The 22,725-nt window shown below is 48.1% G+C and overlaps 1 pseudogene; it reads right to left on the bottom strand.

The window, feature by feature from the left end:
* LOC138267086 (polyunsaturated fatty acid lipoxygenase ALOX15B-like) overlaps positions 1-22,725 on the bottom strand; it is a 235,399-nt pseudogene that overhangs the window by 104,128 nt on the left and 108,546 nt on the right.

The raw sequence follows: 22,725 nt of genomic DNA, 5'->3' as shown, positions 1-22,725 counted from the left end.
CAAATTTTGTTTCCATCTTCACTTTTTTCAGCAGACCCTGTGGTAATCGAGTCAGAAGACTACAACTGAAACATACCCAGGTCATAAAGCAACTCATGAGTGTGCATCAGCTAATGCAATAAGCGGATACTCTCTGGCTCAGGACTTCCAAAAACGTCTCTCGAAAATAACCAGCCACAGCCCATCCTTTGGGGCTGACGGGCCACCCCCCACCTGTTGCCCCTCAAGAAGGTTGTCTGTCAGGCTGATCAAATGTCAAGGGGGGAACATCACTGATTGCTTCAGACCAGGGCGCTTCAGTTTTATGCCCTGAAGTTCTCAGGGCCGAATGTCATTCAGTGACACCTCATCACAGCGTGGTTTGGGGTCAGCAGTCTCACGGACCCTATTCCACTCTGTGACGAGTTGGAACTGCTGCCTTCCCTCATTGGCTGACCTGAAGTCAGCCAGTGAGGGAAGGCAGCAGTCCCAACCCTCCTGGGTACTCCGAGGCAGAGATGAAGGTATCTGTGTGAGTTTTTTTTTTTTAATTAATTTATTTATTTTTTAAGTGCGTTTATGTATGTTTGAATATTTGATAACGAGTGTTGTGATTGTGTGTGTGAGTGCATGTGTGAATGAATGAGTGTGCATGTGTGCCTGTGTGTCCTGCCCAATCCCTCCCTCCTAAAATTACTGGCCGCCACTGAAAATAACTTAGCTCTGATGTCCCCCACAGTAGCACCAATGAATATCACATCTTAGTTTGCCGACTGATGTGATGTCCAAAATTCTAAGATCCATCAATATTGGGATAGTCGGACCTCTAATGGACATTCGAAGAAGGCATTCCAGAAACATTACTTCACATTTATGCAAGTCAAACACATGGTGTAACCCCAATAGTTCAGCGCCATACAGTATGAGGTTTTGGCCCTGCTCCCACTCTTCCTCTCCTGCCGATGTAAATAACAGCCTTTATCACGGACAAAGTGCAGATCCCACAGAAAAGTTTAATCACAACACTTCTGGATCTATACAATTGGTTTTTCCATTTTAAGACACTGGCAAAATCAATTTTTAAATAAGCAAATTCCTGTACTTGGTTCATAGCAGTGGAGTATATCTCATAGGTATTTTTGATCTTATATGTATTTTTTACACTTTAATGTGGCTAAACCATCATCAGTTTTGTCTTGCCTGTGGTAATTGCCACATACACCGCTTTGAATCAAAGGATTATGAAAAATCAACAAAGAAAAATCTGGGGCCAGTGGTAGCACTATTCCAATGCTGCGCATTAGAGGCTTGCAGATACATGAAATCCTAGTGACCTCGACAACCCCAACAGTGTCTTAAGCTGTTAAGCTGTGTTATTCCCTGAGCGTGTGAATAATTGTGCGTTGCCTGCACTGGTACTTGATTTTTTACATGTTAAAAATCAACAAACAGGTTTATGAAAAAAAGAAAGAAAGAAAATATAACTCATCACTGGAAGCAACAACAACCCACCAGGGACAAACAAACCATGCCTCACCTCTCAATGGCTGACCAGATCTTCAACCCGTCATCTCTGTAGTAAAAGTTGGGCAAGGACTCGACTCCACGGGTTTTGAGATCGTCAGGGATGCACATGGATGTGTAGGTCACAGACTCCATTTGTCTTGCTATAAGGTCATTAAAACCTGGTCCCCCAATCGCTGTGTTCTGTGAATAAAAATTCGATTTTCTGGAGAGTTGTTCTTGATCGGCTTACTCATCGACCAAACTCATCAATTTATGCATTTTGGATATTGCATTCTGCTCTGTTTAGAGAGTGTCCCAATGTTTGACTCATGTAGCTCTGGGTGTATGATACTGTACACTGAGGCACTGCTGGAGGATAGAACCAAATTCTAATACATTCCACAGGAAAGTAAAAGTCCAGCTGCCATTGCTTAAAGATGGACTGGGTTTTAAGCACAATTGATGTACTTATTTGAATGTTTCAGGAATGGCACGGTCCTGTCTAATGTCTTCTTTGTGATGCAGTGACACCGAGGGTGTGTTCAAGGTCTATAGTATAGTGGAGTGGCGTCTAATGTGTTTGTGTGTTGTCTGCTAATGGTTGGTGCAGTAAGTCATTATGCTGACGCTTTTTTATATTGTACTGGGTGTATGACAAATGTATGTCTCCGGTTTAGAGTTAGTAACAGGTTAATGTTATAGGTTGTGCTTCAGTGTAGTATACCTTTAAGCAACCAACATGTTATTGCAAGTGAAGTGTTCTGCTCAGGGTTTGACTATAAGAACTCGTGGTGGTGATCCCAGCACCACATACCCAAACATATGGCAGTTCTGCAATGTATTTGTTGACGCAATTACATCACTTCTCCCATATGTTGAGAGACTTCAAGCCGGTACCTATTTAGAGAAAGATAGGTTAGAAGAAGGTCCTTGTCAAGTGATAAAAATGCCCACAAATCTGCACATGAATTAAGTCCCACAGGAGCAATGTTGTGAGGACGTACTCAAGCAACCCTGGCAAATGAGGGAGATAAATCCACTGCCCCAAGCTAGATTATAAAGGGTATGATGATGCCAATCTATAAGCAAGGACAAGAGTGCCTCTAACTTACACACTGGGGTGCTCATACGCAGGGTCTACAAACCAGGGCTAGACTGCTTCCTGTCTGGGTTATTTAAAGGACAGGACACAAAGAGTCTCTTTTCCAGGGCAAGTAAAGTTGTGCTACAAGAGGCAATAGTTTATTTTCCAGGCTTATGTGTAAGGCTTGTACAGGCAAAAGCGAAAATATGCAAACTTCCATTTCACGTTTGGTGTCTCTCATTTGAGAATTAGCAACACCTGGACAATGCAGGTGTCAGTGATATGTTGTGTAAATGTTCTTCAGTTCTAGGAGACGTGTCCATTACCACGATCACATACCAATGCACTGCATGCAGAGAGATGGAAATAGAGCGATAGAAGTATTGGCAGCGATTAGCTGCTAAACGCAGTTTCTTCTAGTACAAACACCTGTCTATGCTCAGGGGCTTTGAGCCTTTTAAAAGACCAAACAATAATCCCTCATCCTGTATCATTTAATGGATATTTTTATGTCTGATGGGGACTGTGAACATTCCTTTGTAGGCTGACATTCACATACAAATAAGCTAACAAAATAACTTTTTGGCAAAGACAATAAAATAACTAGCCTGTGGAGAATGGCTGCATTATATTTGTAATATAGTCAGGTATGTGTGTTTAAAAGCTCATCCTACTCCTAGAAAATCCCATTGTTATTTTCCACAATCTGTGCTCCTCACCTCGAGAACGTAGTCCTCGTTCCATCCACCTGATAAAAATGGATCTGGTGGCTCAAAGGACTAATGCATTCACTCCATGGATGTGGGTTTGACTTCATGGTCACAGGTTTGAAGCCCAGCAGTTCCATTCAACCTTTCATGATTATTCAATAAATACAACTAAGTTGAGTAACAATAAACATCTGTTATTTCAACACGAAGAGGTTGAAGGGTGAACACACACACTTTATAAATACATTATGTTATCTATCTTCATCATGGCTTCTTTCGGATGCCAGCAACAGAGGTGATCTCAACGAGGAGCCCTCTTCTTACCTTATCAAAGGTTCCTCCCTGTCCAATAAGAAGTTCTCTGGCAAGCACATTGATTTGCAAAGTATAGCGATGGTGCGGGATCAGGAGCTGAAGAGAGACAGGTGGATTCTAGTTATTGGAGATGCAAGCTGGTGCTTCAGACAGATTTTCTACCATCAGTACCTCAGGCCCTCTGTAACATAGTTGTAATACTCTTCTGTTAATGTTCAGTCAACCAAGAATCTCAGTCGTTCATGCTGTTTTGTGCCTAACAGTGTTTGGGCAGCATGAACAGCTCAATAATAGTGTGTCCCATCTGTACTGTCAATTTACTGAGCTTGGAATTCATAGTTTCGTTACACCATCTAATTCAACTTTCTTACCTTATACAGAGGGTGAGACATTGGTAACTGCCTCAATGTAGCAACACAAAACACCTCCGCGAAAGCATGTGTGTTCAGGAAGTGGCACAGAGCCTGATGGGTGGCAAAACTGGCACTCTTCACCCACATCTTGGCGAGTATCCAGTCCCATTCATTATCGCTCGGCAGGAAGATGGGATTCTCTGGACCTGGAGTCTGATTTATCTGCAGAGGAAGACGCACAAAGATCAAGCTACTGGGCCTTAGTGGTTACAACCAAGCAGATGCTGTCAGTGCTTTGCTCAACAGCACAGCACATTAGAATTACAGTATATTTGCATGATATTTGGTGCAACAGAATGGCAAGAACATTGCAAGATTTCTAACATTACACATTCTTAAATTCTCAGAAATCCCACAGGAAGAAGATGACAGAGTTCACCAGTAATCCAAGTTTAATATGAGAAATGAATGATACACCACAGCAATGTGGGAGTAAACACTTGAAATGTTATCTTTCATCAAAAAAGCTGCTAAAATTAAGTAAATGTCCGTTCACGTACGGACTCTGTCCACAGAGAATCTTGTACTCAGAAGGTGATATGCAAGTAATTTTGGAATGAGAAGGGCATGTAAAATTTGTTTTTTTTGTTTTGCAATTGCATAAGTTTTTTTTTATTTTTTTTTACAATGAGTAGATTGGCATACTCTTGTGAACTGAGGAGTAAGTCCGCTTACTGACTAAATAATCTTTATGAATCAAACACAGTGCAAGCAAGATGGCTCTCTTGGAAAATATATTCATCTACTTGAAGGGAGAAGTCATTGGTTCTTAGATTTATAAGAAACTGGTTCTTACATCTGTTATAAATATTTTTTGCTATATGTCGGTAAAGGTTTTCTTGTAAAAGTGTATATAAAGCTCATGACTCTGGCTAGTGGAAAGAAGAGAGGGACACGGAGTCTGACAGGCGAGCAGGAGAGCGCAACCTACAAAATTGGAAAAAATGACAAGACATTGGCCTTTAGTGGGGAAAGCAACAGGCAGTTTACAAGACAGAAATATTCTATAGGAGCTACAAAATACTAGACATGGAACACAGTTCAGATTGAGGAGAATGTGTGTGATGTGGGATCTTAGCAAAATAAATTAGTGCATTAAAAAGAGATACTGCGTTTGGGAAAATTATAGCTGAAAAACATTTTGGTATAAGTTTATTTAATATATGCATTTCCTAAAAGTATTCTGTAACAGACATCTATATGTCACTCATTAAAGACGTAAATGCCTAGTGGAGTATTTCATTGCGAGGCTGTTGAGTTTAGTTGGTTTTTATATCTTGATCATTGTCCAATCACAATCAAAATCTGTCAAAAATCCAAGAGTTTGTTCTCTCTGGGGATCGTGTTCAATGTTGCAGTGATGTGGGCACATTTTTCAGGGTCCATGACACACGCTTGTTATGAGCTGTAGTTGAGGGCTGTGAAGAATGGACAGTCATGTTTGGTAGACTATGGAGTGTAGAGTCGGGGGCGCCAGAGCGCCTGTGCGCATGATGGCTGCACTTTAAGGCGGCGCCTGCCGTCTGCGGACATCCTCCGGGAAAACCAATTACACTCCGCGTATCCCCCAATAAAATCAGCGACGTTCTGAACAATGAACTCAATATCTTTTGCACTGAGAAGCCACTGAACACGGAAGATTGCCTCCACTGTAGGAAACCCGATGCGGTTCCCGAGCAACCGAGAGCCACAGGATGACATCCGCTCTTTGGTAAATGGCTCTGTGGGACCCGTACTCGCACTTTATGCTGCTTTACTGCCCCGAGTCGGTTGGCATTCAATACCGGATGAGCCCAAGGCGCTGATCTGGAACTATGGTGACATAGCTGCGGACGAGACGAGCTCGCTGAGCTGCCTGCGGGCCGTAGATTACGTGTTTGTCCTCCATTTGGCGCAGCACAGTGCACCGGATATGAGGACTGTGAGGATTGGGTAGTAGGAACAGAGACAACGCTCTACTTGCTGATGGCGCCGTAAGCGTGACCTGACTAACCACCAAGGCAGCCTGGTTCACTACTACCCAGCGGAACATTGTGCATCGTAAGTACTGGTGACCTACATTCCCCTCTAATTCAGTGGCTGTTGGGACCTACGGCCGTTGCTGTTGAGCGCTCAAAGAATGGGAGCTCCCTGAACACTATATGGGCGAGGCCTGCAGACCCTCCACCAAATATTGTTCTACAGGCCTGATCCGGTGTGGGGCAGGGGAGATAGGGGCACTCTGATCTATGGGGGAGGTGAGCACTAAATCGGGCAGGACACATTGACGCATGAGACCTACGTTACTCCAGATCATCTTGGCGCCACCAACTTAACTGCACTTTGCCAGGTGTGATAGGGCGCTGCTGTGGGGGAAGCATGCACTCAGTGCTGAGGTGAAGAGGGACTAAAAGGATCCCATAGACACGGGGACCAGAGAGTGATGTATGATACCACTGTCACTACTTCTATACTGAAAGGGACATTGTAACGCTGCTCCCACCTACTCCCAGCGGGAGGTCATTTATTAAGTTGGCATCACTGCGTGCGATCTGATCTTGGACCATTGTTTTCGGTTGAAGACCCGCTGAAAAATATTGTTTGTACATCCTTCTACACTTTGCCACCTTTGTAACCACCCTATTCTGCACAACTAATTGCTTCACACTCCGCCCCACAGCAGCGCCACTCCCTACACCCACATACCTGCCAGACCTGCCATATCAGGCTCTGCTAAGGACAGGTAAAACAGACAGACAACAAGCGTAGCTTTAATTTTATTCACTGTAAAAGACCCTAATGACAGCTTGGGTACCGCTGGTATGGTGGCAAGTATGGTGGAGATACACACAGATGATGCTGACATGAAGACGCTCCTTCTTGTAATTAAACACAGTCTGATCTCTATAGAGACCAAAATGGACACTATGTGCTCCAGACTTGATTCCATTTCCCACAAACTGGAGAAACATGAAGTTCGACTAAATGAAGCAGTACAACGCCTCTCCACTGTGGAAGATACAGCTGCCTCCAAAGGTGAACAACTTCTCAATACGGAAAAAATACTTAGGGTGATTGCGAAAACTTGGAGGCGTGATTGTGCCATAACAACTTACTCATCATAGGAGACCTGGAGTCCACGAACACAGGAAGAATGGAGGACTACATTGAGAAGCAACTTAAAACACTCTTTGGCGCGGACTCTTTCTCCTAGGTGCTTAATGTTGAAAGAGCCCACCGCTCGCTGATGTCTAGATCTCCCTGGATGCTCAAGCTAGATCAATAATCACTTGACTACTTAATTATAAGGATCAAGTTGTAGCTCTATGACTTGCGAGGGAACATGAGACATTAAGGCCCTCTTAAGACCCTGGCGATCGGTGATAAAGTGGTGGTAATACTGCCAACAGGCTGGCGGTAACTACTGCCAAATTATGACCATGGCGGAAAGATCCCTGAAAGGCAGCCAATGTACCACACCAACCGCCAGGGCGGAAACAACAGTCACCACGGCGGTAGCCACCTACAGCCAGGGGGAAGTCAATGTTCCACCCACCATATTAAGACCTTGCAAACCGCCACCTCTTCCGGGGTGGTACCAACAACATCAAAAGCCTGGCAGAAACTGAGATCAGAAGTGAAAGGACTCGCCATTGGAGACACAGGGAAGAATCACGCCGCCATGGAACCAGAACTGCATGTTTTTCCGATGATATTCTATGTTCTGCTCCACCAGCGGCAGTGAAGACGATGACGGTGAGTACAGCCGCCTAGCACACAAGGGAGGGGGAGGAAAAAGAGAGGGACACACACACGCACAACACACACCCCACACACACACCATATACACAATCATATGCATCTGGGGCGGTACCAACGACATCAAAAGCCTGGCGGAAACTGAGATCAGAAGTGAAAGGACTCTCCATTGGAGACACAGGAAAGAATCACGCCGCCATGGAACCAGAACTGCATGTTTTTCTGATGATATTCTATGTTCTGCTCCACCACGAACACCAGCAGCAGTGAAGACGATGATGGTGAGTACAGCCGCCTAGCACACAAGGTGGGGGGGGAGGAAAAAGAGTGACACACACGCACAACACATACCGCACACACACATATTATACACAGTCATATGCATTAAAAAACAATTTGACCTCGTAACCCGGCTGAATAATGCAAAGACAAAACGATTTCTCCAAAATGTTTGTAATAAGATCAACACAGTAGAAATAATAAGTTAGGCAAGATATATACATATTTACACAACAAGGGACACAGCCTAGTCCTCAATTTACGTGGGCCACATGGCCAAAGGCCAAAGTCCAAGGCCACATGTCACCTGCTTCAACACAGAGAGGACACTGCAGGGGCATCAGTTGGTAAATAGACAGGCACCTCAGCCAGGAGATGTAACAAGACCACTGGTTCTGGAGGGAGCAACATGCCCTGTGTTTTATCCTGGGAAGTGATGGGCCACAGTATCTCAGGTGGGTGTCTTACCCACTGGTTCTGGAGGGGGCAACGTGCCCTGTGTTTGGTCCTGGGGCGTGATGGGCCACAGACTCTCAGGTGGGTGTCTTACCCACTGGTTCTGTGGGAGGTAACGTGCCCTGTGATTGATCCTGGGGAGTGATGGGCCACATTCTCTCAGGTGGGTTTCTTACCCACTGGTTCTGGAGGGGGCAACGTGCCCTGTGCTTGATCCTGGGGAGAGAAAGGTCACAGTCTCTCAAGTGCGTGTCTTCCCCACTGGTTCTGGAGTTGACAGGCCGCACAGCAGCCCATGGAGGCAGGATTAGATACCGTCCGCCGGAGGTGGCGGCTGCACAGTGGTGGTGCTGCTGGTGGGGGGAGGCTCCTGCCCATCCCCTGCAACCTAGGATGGCTGCACAGTGGTGGTGCTGCTGGTGAGGGGATGCTCATGCCCATCCCCTGCAACCTCGGACGGCTGCACAGTGGTGGTGCTGCTGGTGGGGGGAGGCTCCTGCTTATCCCCTGCACCCTCGGATGGATGCACAACCATGGTTGGTGGTGGGGGATCCGTCACAGTTCCTGGTCCAGGCTCCTTGCCCTTCCTGCCTGCTGGTGCAAACTCCTTGCTCTTCCTGCCTGCTGGTGCAGGCTCCTTGCTCTTCCTGCCTGCTGGGGAAGACTCCTTAGCCTTTTGGGTGGCAGTTGAGGGCTCCTTGCCCATCTTGCCGGCTGGGGCAGTCTCCCTCCCCTTTAGGCCGGCTGGTGCAGGCTCCTTCCCCTTCAGTACATGTGGCCTGGATCCCTTTCCACCACGAGTGGATGCGGGTAGGACTGGACCCGTGGACTGTGTGGCTGAGGTGCTAGGCTGGGTTCATGATACCCTGCCCATAAGTGCAGGATGGGGGGTAGGGAAGAGGTCAATGGTGGATAGGAACAGTTTTTAGGAACATTGGGTGGGAAGAGGGAGAAGGAATGGGAGTGGAGAATGAGGGAGTGGTTGTTTGAGGTGTCTGTCTGTTACTTTTGGGTGCAGGTGCACGGCCTGTATGCTGTTGTGAGGTGGATGGCTGTTGGGTGTCTGAGTGCTTGTGTTTGTGCAGTTTAGGAGGGGAGGACAGACACAGTGGGAGAGGACACAGGGGACGTGTGCATGGCTGTTGTGGAGGTGTCTGCCAGTGAGGTGTGTGTTCTGCTTGGTTTGGCGATGATGCTGGTAGTGGATGATGATGTAGTGCATGCAGGTGTGAGTGTAGAGGTGGCTGGGAGAGAGGTGGTGGAGTGGGAGGAGGGGGAGACAGTGCAAGAAGTGGATGTTTTTATGTCTGCAACTGGATGGTGTTTTTGTGAGTGCCTGTGGGATGAAGTGTGGTGATTGTGTTTGCCTGTGACACTCTTGGGTGTTGTCTTGTGTGCATGCTCATCTGTATGTGTGCTTGGGATAGGTTGGGGTTGAGGGGAATGGGACTGGGCAGTGGAAGTTGGAGCAGGGACGGTAGAAACAGGGCCAATGGCTGCTATTAGAGAGGAGGCCAGAGCCTGAATCGATCTCTGTTGGGCCACCAATCCAGTGTGAATGCCGTCCAAGAATGCATCAGATTGTTGCATCTGGGCTGCCAGCCCCTGGATGGCATTCACAATGGTTGACTGCCCTACAGAGATGGATCTCAGGAGGTCAATAGCCTCCTCACTCAGGGCAGCAGGGCTAACTGGGGCAGGGCCTGAGGTTCCTGGGACGAAGGTGATGCCCACCCTCCTGGGTGAGCGGGCCCGAGCTACTTGCTAAGGGGCTGCTGGGAGGGCAGTGCTGGTACGCGGTGGCAGCGGTACCTGTAGCTGTGATGGTCACAGAAGGGTCCATCTAGGGAGCTTCCATCAGAGGAGGTATCTGTGTCAGAACTGTCCCCTCCAGTCTCCGCCGTGGTGCTCCCCTCACTCTCTGTACCACTGGTGCCCTCACCGTCGGTGGACTCTGCCTCCTGGGTCCAGTGGAATGTAGCTCCCTCAGTCGCCAGTGCCCCTGCTCCTCTACCAGATGATTCTAATGCACATAAGGACAGGATGACAAAACAAGAAAGGGGGGAAAAGAGACAAAGGACACACTGGGTCAATGGCTGCACCAACACCACAGTTGGCATACACAGCACACTCACACACAGGGAACAGCCCTACGCAATATGCATTGCACTACCAGAGAAATAGTTAGCCACCAAGGCATGGGGAGGGGCACACCGCCAAGTGTAGCACACCTGGGACCCATGCAGCCCTGGCCAGTAGTGGATGCCTACGAGCTAGGTAGCACGATTTTCCCTTCTGAATCCTAGCCACCAGGGGACCTACGCTGCAATGTCAGGCCTTGCCTAGGGCACCCACTGACCAACATCCCTCACCCAGATACCACCCTACCATGCGTAAGATGTAATGATGGGCACTGTACTCACCCCCTTGTGGCTGCTGTGATGCTCTCAAGCGCCATCCAGCTCAGGATAGGCAACTGCCAGTAGGCGGGTAATCAAGGGTGTCAGGGTTTGATGGGCACCCCTTCCTCGTTGGGAGGCCATCCCCAGCTGGGCCTCTGCCGTCTTCCATGCCCAGCATCTCAGGTCCTCCTACCGTTTGCGACAGTGGGTGCTCTGCCTGCCATAGACCCCCAGGGTCTGCACCTCCTTGGCGATGGCACGCCATATACCATTCTTTTGATGGGAACTGACCTGCAAAGGTAATACATACAGGAAAATATAATTAGACAAACAGTCCTGCCTGTAACACGTATGGCCCACCATACCCCTTCACATCAATCAATCAAGGATTTATAGAGCGCACTAATCACCCGTTAGGGTCTCAAGGCGCTGGGGGAGAGCTACTGGTCGTAGAACCATATCTTGAGGCATTTCCTAAATGTCAATAGGTCTTGGGTCTGGCGAAAGTGGAGCGGTAGGGAGTTCCAGGTCTTGGCGGCTAGGTGAGAGATGGATCTTCCTCCGGCAGTGGTGCGGTGGATGCAGGGCATGGAGGTGAGGGCGAGGCCGGCGGAGCGAAGATTGCAGGTGGGGGTGTGGAAGGTGAGTCTGTCGTTGAGGTAGGCTGGGCCTGTGTTGTGGAGTGCCTTGTGTGAGTGGGTGAGGAGTTTGAAGGTGATCCTCTTTGATACTGGTAGCCAGTGAAGGTCTCTGAGGTGGGGGAAAATGTGGTCACGGCGTGGGATGTCCAGAGGCGGGCGGATGCGTTCTGGATTCTTTGCAGTTTTGTTAGGAGTTTGTTTGTTATTCCTGCATATAGGGCGTTTCCGTAGTCCAATCGGCTGCTGACCAGGGCGTGGGTGACAGTTTTCCTGGTTTCGACGGAATCCACTTGAAGATTTTGCGGAGCATGCCGAGAGTGTTGTAGTAGGAAGAGGAGATGGCATTGACTTGCTGAGTCATGCTGAGTGTGGAGTCCAAGATGAAGCCTAGGTTGCATGCGTGGGTGGTGGGTGAGGGTGCAGTTCCTAGGGAGGTGGGCCACCAGGAATCATTCCAAGTTGAGGGGTTGGTGCCAAAGATGAGGATTTCTGTCTTGTCTGTGTTTAACTTGAGGTGGATTGATTCCATCCAGCTGGTGATGGCGTGAAGTCCGTTGTGGAGGTTGTTCTTTGCAGTTGTAGGGTCTTTCGTGAGGGAGAGGATGAGCTGAGTGTCGTCTGCGTAGGAAACTATGTTGATGTGGTGGGTTTGTGCGATGTTGGCGAGGGGGGCCATGTAAACGTTGAAGAGCGTGGGGCTGAGCGAAGATCTTTGCGGAACGCCACAGATGATTCTGGAGGCTTCTGACAGGAACAGTGGGAGGTGGACTCTCTGGGTTCTGCCTGAGAGAAATGACGAGATCCAGTCGAGTGCCTTGTCGCGGATTCCAGCGTTGTGGAGGCGTGTGCGGAGAGTGTGATGACATACCATGTCGAAAGCGGCGGAGAGGTCCAGGAGGATGAGTGCTGCTGTTTCTCCTTCGTCGAGCATGGTCCTAATGTCGTCTGTGGCAGCAATGAGTGCAGTCTCAGTGCTGTGGTTTATGCGGAATCCGGACTGGGAGGTGTTGAGTATCTTGCTGTCTACCAGGAACCGGGATAGTTGGCTGTTTACAATTTTTTCGATGACCTTGGCTGGGAGGGAGATCGGCCAGTAGTTCTTGGGGTCGTCTGGGTCTGACTTTGGTTTCTTTAGCAGGCCGTTGATTTCTGCGTGCGTCCATCTTTCTGGGAAGGTGGCTGACTCAAAGGAGCTGTTGATGGTTTTGCAGAGGTGGGGGGCGATGATGATGTTTGCCTTATTGAAGATATGGTGTGGGCAGGGGTCCGATGGTGATCCGGAGTGGATGGAGGCCATGGTGGTGGCGGTGTCCTCTATGTTGACGGGGGTCCAGGTGTTGAGGAGGTGGGTGTTGCTTGGAGCGTTGGGTTCTTGGGTGTTTGTAGTCAGCTGGTGGTCAGGGGTTTGAAGCTATTGTGGATTTCTTTTATCTTTCGACGGAAGTGGGTTGCCAGTGAGTTGCAGAACTCCTGTGATGGTGGGGGTTCGTTGAAGCAGGTCCTGGGGGTGGAGAGCTCATTGACGATGCTGAAGAGCTCTTTACTGTTGTGAGCATTGGCGCCGATGCGGTTATTGAAGTGGGTCCTTTTGGTGGTGCGGATCAGTTGGTGATGTTTGCATAGGGCATCCTTGAAAGCGATGTGGTTGGAGTTGGTAGGGTCACGGTGCCAGGTTTTTTCCATTCTGCGACATAGCCATTTGGATTCCTGTAGTTCTGGGGTGAACCAGCTGGCCTTGATTCTGTGGGAGGTGTTTTTTTTTTTTTTTAGCTGTGCAAGGGTGTTGGCGCAATCTTCTATCCAGCGATGCAGGTTGGTGGTGGCTATGTTGGGGTCCGGGGTCCCAGGGGGTGGGGCAAAGGCGAGAGTGGAGATCAGTTGATCCGTTGATATTTTGCTCCAGTTGCTTTCGGGGGTTGTGTGCGGTGGTGGTGAGTGACTGGTTTTTGGTAGGAGAAGTGGATGCAGCGGTGGTCTGTCCAACTGAGTTCGGTAGTGTGGCTGAAAGAGACGTGGTTGCTGGCTGAGAAGATGTGTTCGAGTGTGTGGCCTGCAGAGTGGGTGGGTGTAGTGACGAGTTGTTTGAGGCTGAAGTTGGTGAGGTTGTTGAATAGGTTGGTGGTGTTGATATTGTTGTTATTTTCTAGGTGGAAGTTTATTTCACCAAGGAGGATGTAGTCTGTTGAGGCGAGGGCTTGGGAGCTGATGGTGCCGGCGATGTTGTCACAGAGCTGCGGTCTGGGTCCAGGGGGTCTATAGACCAGTGTTCCTCTGAGTGTGTTGTTGGCGTTGATGTGGATTTTGAAGTGGAGGTGCTCGGCGGAGTTGATGGTGTCGTGGGAGTTGGTGGAGACTCTTATGGTGTTTTTGTGGACTATGGCGATTTCTCCTCCTGGTCTGTTGATTCGGTCTCTTCTGGTGATCTTGTAGTTTTCTGATATGGCTATCACCATTTACACACACATGGCCCAGCACACAAACTGTTCGCCGCCAAGAGGACATCCACCCACCCCCTTATACAATGCCCTCACTTACACAACTCCATGCATTCATGCCACATGCATCGTGCTCACGGTGTACTCATCTGTTGGTCTGGAGGCCCATACAGCAGTACGTACTGGGGTAGGACCCCATCCACCAGTCTCTCCAACTCCTCCGAAGTGAATGCTGGGGCCCTTTCCCTGGTCACATGGGCCATAGTAAGTTCCAGGCACAGGTCGAAGTAGCACATGCAGTGTAGGTCTTCTCCTATGGAAGGTCAGGTAACAAGTAAGGAATCAGATAAAAAATGGCGGGCACGTCTGCAGCGGTGCATACCGTCACCGCCAGCATAGATCACCATTGGCCACTGTAACCCATAGGGCCCAATGTTAGCCAATGAGGAGTTGCACTGCGGTTCCCGACTGCCTCCCGCAACGGCGCACAACGTCAGCGAATTACCTCACTTCCATCTGTCCCTCCACACAGGACAGGCGGATGCCATTTCAAGGTGGGGGGCAGGCCCTGGAATAATGCTGTGTCACAGGAGATATTAGCACATACTGGACAAATCACAAGGACCCATTACATGTTTACACGATGCAAAGTTCTGTTGTATTTCCATTGTTCAGTTTGTGACCGGATCCTCACTCTTTTGTTTTTGTCCCTTTGATTCCTACCACTGTGGATGAATAGGAGTTAGAGATATACCCTCATGTACAGACCCCTGGTGGACTTGGCAACACTGGAGGACAAGCACATTATCCTCACCTATAGACTTGACAGGGCCACAATCACAGAGCTGATATCTGCTATCCGTCACCCCAATGGGATCCCCCCTCTTGTGCAAGTGCTATCTGTACTCCAATTCCTGGCAACTGGTTCTTTCCAAGTGACAGTGGGCTTGGCAGCAGGAATGTCACAGCCAATGTTCTCAATAGTGCTGACAAGAGTGTTATGTGCCATGATAAAACACATGTGCAGCTACATTGTTTTCCCCCAGGTTGAAAATTTGGCCACAGTGAATGCCGAGTTTTATGCAATGGGACATATCCCCAACATAATTTGGGTGATTGATGGAACACATATTGCACTCTCCCCCCCCCCATCAGAATGAACAGGTGTTCAGGAATCGTAAGAGTTTCCACTCTATGAATGTTCAGATGGTATGCTTGGTGGGCCAGTACATCTCCCACGTCAATGCTAAGTATCCTGGGTCGGTGCATGATGCCTTTGCCTAAGGAATAGCAGCATCACTAATGTGATGGCCCAACTACAGAGGCACATGGTGTGGCTAATAGGGGAGCCCTGGTTCCCACCCAGTATATGTTGGTGTATGGGTATGGTGTGGCCCATATAGGATAGTGTGTGGCTAAATATTGTCCCTCAATATTTGCAGGTGACTCTGGTTACCCAAACCTGTCATGGCTGCTGAACCCTGTGACGAATGCCAGGACAAGGGCAGAAGAATGTAATAATGAGGCACGTGGGCGAACCAGAAGGATAATTGAAGGCCAGGTTCCGGTGCCTCCATCTGACAGGTGGATTCCTGTGCTACTCACCAAAGAAGGTCTGCCAGATAGGGGTGGCATGCTGCATGTTACATAACCTGGCCCTCAGACGCCAAGTCCCATTCCTGCAGGACGAAGAAGCTGGAGTGGCAGCAGTAGATCCTGTGGACAGTGAGGATGAGGAGGCAGAGGATGAGGACATCAGAACATATGTGATCCGACAATGCTTCCAATGACACACAGGTACTTCACATTTCAATGACATTTGTTTTAATTTGTGTGGCAATGGCATGCTGATATTTTCAACTTCTATGCCCGCTTACTGTTCCCTCTGGCAGTTCATTTTGCAGATGTTGATGAACTGACATATATTCCTGGTGTAATCACTACAGCCAGCTACAGGTCATTAATATATGCTCATTCTCTCTACAGTTGATTTGCAATGTTTGTACCTGTTACAATGAATACATATTTTAAATACATGACATTCTCCAAAATAGTTTTTTTTCAAAAGGTGTTTATTGAAGTGCTAATATATGGAGGGGCAAATGCAATGTGATGGGATGATGATGGAGGAAAGTCCAGGGTATTGTTCCAGTCTGTTTGTAGCACAGGTTCATTGTCCATGGGGACAAAGGAGGGGAGCAATGGCAGTTGAAGGTGGACAGGGTGCCAGAGTGGGACACAAGGGTGACAATCAGGAGAGTCTCATTTCCTGGCGGGGGTCTTGGCACGTGTCTCTGACTTTTGTCTGGATCGCAGGGAACGACAGTTTGAGGGCTGGTTCACCTTCTGCAGGGAGAGGGGTGCTGGTGGCCTGTGAGTCCTGTGGCGGGGCCTCCTGGCCACTAGCGGCAGCAGAAGTGGAAGGCTGTTCAGATGTCTGGCTAGTGGCAGGGGGCCGCTGGTGTGAGACTGCCTCCCTCATAATGTTGGCCATGTCTGCCAGCACCCCTGCAATGGAGATCAGGGTGTTGTTTATGGCCTGCCAGTCCTCCCTGATCCCCTGGTACTGTCCCTCCTGCAGCCGCCTGTTCGCCTGCACATTGTCCAGGATCTGGCCAATCGTGTCCTGGGAATGTTGATGAGCTCCCAAGATCTCTGTGAGAGCCTCCTGGAGAGTCGGTTCTCTGGGCTTTTCCTCCCTCAGGCTCACAGCACACCTCCCAGTTTCCCTGTTGGCCTGCGCCTCTGTCCCCTGAACCGTGTGCCCACTGCCACTGACCCCAGGTCCCTGATTGTATTGTGTGCGAGGTGTGCCCTGGGGTCCCTGTAGAGGTGGACACACTGCTGATTGACATATCCTGGTGACAGAGGTATGGGTACTCTGGGTGGGTGCTGTGGTGGTGTTTCCTGATGGGGGAGGCTCTGTGGTGGTGTGTGACTGGGTTTGGGTAACCGGCTGTCCAATGGTCCCTGATGGGCCAGTTAGGTCAGCCAGATCCTGAACACTACAGTTGCTGTCATTACTGGGGGCCTATTCATTTGGGGGACTGGATACTGCTGGCACCTCCTCTCCGCTGACATTAGCTGGGGTACCTGTGGGGATGTAAATGATGTGTTATGGTTTCTGTGTCTGACATATTGTGCATCCGTGGCTTGCCCTCTTTGGTTGGATTTGCCCTGGTTGCTTTCACTTGTGTATGTTAGTGTATGGTGGGATAGTTAATTCTCTATAGTGTGCTTGCTTTAGTGATGAGTGCCCATGCAGGGCTGTGAGGGGTGTCCATGCATTGGTACAGCATGCAGGGCATGGCATTGGGATGAGTGAGATTTGATGGTGGGGTGCATGGGAAGTGGTGGAGTGATGGGAGTGAGGGTATGTGATGGCTTGCAGGTAGGGGGGTAGTAGTACTAGAGAGTTGACTTACCAGAGTCCAGTCCTCCTCCGACTCTGGCCAGGCCCTCAGGATGCAGTATTGCCAAGACTTGCTCCTCCCATGCTGTGAGTTGTGGGGGAGTAGGTGGAGGTCCACCGCCAGTCCTTTAGATTGTGAGCTGGTGTCTTGCTGCAATGGAATGTACCTTCCCCTGTAGGTCATTCCACCTCGCCTTGATGTCATCCTTAGTTCTTGGGTGCTGTCCGACGGCGTTGACCCTCCCCATGATTCTCCACCAGAGCTCCATTTTCCTAGCTGTAAATATCTGCTGCAACTGTGCGCCAAACAGCTGTGGCTCTACCCTGATAATTTCCTCCACAATGACCTTTATCTTCCCCTCTGTAAAACAGGGGTGTCTTTGTGGTGCCATGGGTGTTGTGTGAGGTCTGTTGGTGAGGGTGTGTTGGGTAATGTTGGGGTGTGTGATGTGTAGTGCGTGAGTGGTGTATAGGTGTGAATAGTGTGTGGCTCTAGTTGTGTCAATCTCCTGGCAGTAATTGTTGTTGGTAAAGGGTTGTGGGTAAAGTGGGTTGTGTGTTTTATAGTGGTGTGGGTGTGTAGTACGTATATGGGTGTCAGGTGTGTGTTGTTTGAATTGTCCAATGTGGTGGTGTTTTGTATATGGGTGTCTATTGTGAGTGCGGCAGTATGTAACACCAATGGTTTACCGCAGTTGAATGTCCACCGTGGTGATTTGTGGGTCATAATGTGGTGGGCGTAGTTCTGTTGGCGTAACAGTCTAGGTTTTGATACCACCAGTTTATCACTGACCTTTGGAATGGCGGATTTGTGTATGTGGCTGAATACTGACGGATTGGTGTGTGTGTCATAATATGGTGAACGGATAGAGGCTGTGGTAAGTTGGCAGCCATCAGCGTGGCAGTAAGTGAGATTTATCGCCAATGTCATTATGAGGGCCTAAAGTTTGAGGGGGATACCGTGGCTATCTTCCCAGACTTTACTCCTGCAGTTCAGGACACCTGCAGAAAATTCACCCTGATAAAGCTGAGACTTCGACAGGCAGTGGTGCCATATGCAATGTTGTACCTGGCCAAGTTAAGCATCACTTTTCAAGGGAACTACCATGTATTTGGTAACCCGCAGCAGGCTCAGGGCTTCCAGTGCAAGCACGCTATTGGGACATCAAGAAAAGAGAGGAGCGATGCCTCGTCTAGATCTGCTTCATCAGCATCTGACATCGGATAATCCGGACTGCATATGAGGCAGAACGCCGTACTGGTTTGTGAGATCTACAATGAAGTCCCCCAAGATTCAATTATTCCTCAACTCATGAGTAGCTATACTTACATTTCTTTATTTCTGGTCATATAGACTTCATAGGAGTCTCAATGTTCATATTTTGCCAGACACGCTTGTTAAATCGAGATAGACCCCGCCAGGCTCCTGGTTTGAACCCAGTAGATTATCTCTAATTTCCTTCCAAAGGATTTTGCTCTTATTCTATTGCAATGGATTGTCTCATGAATAGCGTGCAGTGCTTTATCGGTGATTTGACCTCACCCTTCACAATGTTGTCACTAGTTCACCCCCGACTGGTGAGTGATATGACACTGCTTCATGATGTTCTTGTCAAACTGTTGATTATTGTTTCAATGTTTGGGGTGACTCTAATTTTGTGGTGCAATTGGGGCCAATTGTGGGAGGGGGGAGGGGATTGGGGCTTTTCATTTATCACAAAGTACATACACTTACAAGTTACGGACATTCCGGTGCACCCGATGTTTGACACTATGGTACCCCTGCATATGCTCCATGAAAGATAGATTTCATGGCTGCACCTGAGCAGGCCAATAGTGCTCTTAGCCCTAGGAATGCCTCATTTGTGACGTGCAGATGCATAATGTAGAATGTCAGAGGACTGGAAAATCCACACAGGCATTGGCATTTATTGACATATTTAGAAGGCACGAGATCCACATTACGCTACTACAAGAAACTCATTTCACACCGAACACTGACAATACATTAGCCTCCAGCTGGACTGCATATAAGCCACAGTCCGTCTAATCTTCCTATGTGAGAAGTACTATCACGCTAGTTCATAAAGGGGTGCTGTATGTCCCACATGGGGCTATAAACGATCAACAAGGGTGATACACCATTATCTGGGGCAAATTACACTCCCCTTCTATTATTATTGCAAATTGTAATGGTCCCAATGTAGACAATCATGCTTATTTTTTGATAGGCTCTGTGGTCTGATTGCAGATATTATTGGACCAAGGTTGGTACTGTGGGGGGAGGGGAGACTTTAATGTGATTCTAAACAAGGCAATAGATCGCTCTACTAAATATGGTGCAGCACACGGCACAGCAGCCAGACACAATGCCATACTGAGGGAGCATGAACTAGTTGTCTCATTGAGGCAATAACACCCCACCACAAAGGAAAGCATGTACTACTCTAGTGTACATAACAGCGGGTCTAGAATGGACGATTGGCTCATATTTAGAGGAATACATGGCTGACTCCACAAGGTGATACATCCAGTTAGAACCTACTCAGACCATTCTCCAGTGCTATTGGTGCTACACATAACCACAATAGCTCTGGATGGCTCTGCTTGCTGTCTCTCATCATCAATGCTTTTGTATGTAGCTTTTCACAAAGAGTTTAGAAACAAAATCATTTTTTAGCTCATAATATTAACTTGGTCCCCTCAATTTTTACAGTATGGGAAGCATTAAAGGTCACTATATGTGGCTACTGCATTGCAAAATGTAATGGTGTACTGAATGCATTGTGAGCTGACCTGACCAAACTAGAACAAGTCCTTCAACATCTTGAGCAAGTACAGAACACCACTGCGGACCCAGCCACAGCACATAGCAAAAGCGTAACTCTATTGGAGTATCAGGTCCTAGAAGAAAGAGCAAGCCTCTTTTGAGGCAGATACATCAAAGCCCAAGTCTATGGGGAAGGGGAACGACCGGGTCACACACTGGCTAGCATGACTTGTAACCCTCCCTACACTAATGTAATTCTAGAGATCAGAGACTCTGAGGGTTGCTTATGCAGAGACACACCGGATATCCTTCATACTTTTGCTCAGTACTACAAACACCTTTATGAATCCCGTAGAATTGCGTGGTTAGACATCACTGCATTCGTAGACAATGTGGGGCCAGATGGATAAGCACTGCTCAGCATCAATTCCTTGCGGAGAACATATAGGACAATTAAATAAGGGATGCGATCATGCATCTACAGTCAGACAGGGCCCCTCGCTTCGATGGCCTGCCCGCCGATTTCTATAAAACTTATGCTGACGTATTAATACCAATTCTGAAGGTGGTATATCTTGAGGCCTGAGAGATGGGCATGTTACTCCCCCCTACAATGACAGAAACCATGCTCCTCGTCCTGTTTAAGCCTGGTAAGCTACCCACTGACTGTGATTCCTGTAGGCCCCATTCACTGATCAATTGTGATGCCAAGATCCTGGCTAAAATCCATGCTAATCGCCTTTCAGTACTCATGCCTTTCTTTGTGTGGCCTTACCATTCCGGTTTTATCCCGGGTGGCTCAACGTCACACAATCTGTGGACCTTGCTTGTCCTCATACAATATATTGATCCAGTCCAAGGCGAGGTGGCAGTCTTCTTAGAAGCCACTAAGGCCTTCGACTCCCTAGAATGGGATTGTTTGATGGCTGTTGTATGTCGTATGGGAATTCCGCACTCATACCTAGCATGGGTTCCTTTACTGTATTCCAGCCCAACAGCGAAAGTACAAACCAATGGTCTGACTTCTGCTTCATTGAACATATCAAGAGGCACAAGACAGGGCTGTCCATTGTCACTGCTATTATTTGTGCTGGCAGTGGAGCCCTTAGCAGCTAGCTACGTGATTGGCATAGAGAGTATGCCATTGCCTATCTATTCCGACATATTATCACATCACTGTACTGTGATGATATCACCCAAAAACCCACAAGATAGTCTAAACGGAACATTGTGAGAATTTTTTCACTTTGCAGAGATATTAGGAATACGAATTAATTTCATACCAGACTACTCCTTGCAGTGGTGCCCCACAGACATATATCTTGGGGTGGTCATTGCTAGAGATAAAGAGGAAACAACGAAAGCAAACTATGGCAAGGCACTATTGCAAATTACAGATAGCATCACAAGGTGAGTTTCCTTGCCGTTCTCCTTAGCAGGGCATATAGGACTTGTGAACATGGTTATCCTGCCCATTTTTTTTTAACCTATTCTTGAATATACCATATCCTCTGAGGCAAGCATTTTTTTCAGGCTCTCCGCACACGACTGATAAGATTAGCTTGGGCAGGCAAGCAGCCTAGGATCCCTTGGAATGTCTTTTCACCCCCTTTCTCTAAAGGGGGATTTGAAGCACCAAATAGGGAGTTGTATTGTCCCTGTGCTTAAGCACACTATCCTGTTCACTGGTGCAAGCCCACTCCATACATGCCACCTCTGGCTTCGAATGAGGGCTACATGGCTCAGATCCATCCAGAATCTTAGGTGCTGCATTGCACTTTCAGTCCTTATTAATTCCACGGTAGCCTGCACCTCCAGAGCGTGGCTTAAACTAGCACCCAAAGCAGGGAAAAATATTTTACTCCCCAGAGATCCCTCTATTCCATGTAACACATGAGGCCACATGTCGTTAGCTTCTTCGTCGGCAGAGCTACCTCAGTTGTGGTGATATTTACAGAGATGGCATATTTATGACCAGAGAGCATTTTTATTGCAGGGGAGACGTCATCACCACTGGACATCTTCACCCATGTCAGAATTCAACACAATGTGAAGGCAACTACCCCAAGTTTCCCTGAAGAACACTGAGATTGAAAGCACTGCTTATATTACTGGAGGTTGAGACACTGCAGCACTTAGGCCCTCATTACAAGTCTGGCAGGCAGAAAAGGCCACCCACCAAACTCCTGCAGTCAGGTCACCACCAGTGCGGTGACCTTCCTTGGGATGCAGTGGAAACTGACTGTCTGAAATGACTTAATACTTACCCCCTCCTAGCACTACTAGGATATATGGACCACCTCGATCCATCATATAGAAGATGATGTTTAGTGCTAGCACTACTGCTGGCAAAGAGACAAATTGCTTGGTGATGGGGGTTGGTTGAGGGCACCCAAGTTTAAAGAATGACCAACTGATCTTATATTCTGTAATGGCCAACTCAACCTATAAATAGAGACACTACCGATATGAACCAGGCCAAGCGATATCTGGAGACCTTTGCGAAATTACCTGTTCATGCATTCACAATACATAGCATACATGATGCCCCTGGAGGTGCGCTTACCATACCACGCTACAGCCAC

The sequence above is a fragment of the Pleurodeles waltl genome, chromosome 12, assembly GCF_031143425.1.
Source record: "Pleurodeles waltl isolate 20211129_DDA chromosome 12, aPleWal1.hap1.20221129, whole genome shotgun sequence".
Taxonomy (NCBI): Eukaryota; Metazoa; Chordata; class Amphibia; order Caudata; family Salamandridae; genus Pleurodeles; species Pleurodeles waltl.
The sequence above is the reverse complement of the archived record's forward strand: the minus strand, read 5'-3'. Positions and strand labels throughout refer to the sequence as shown.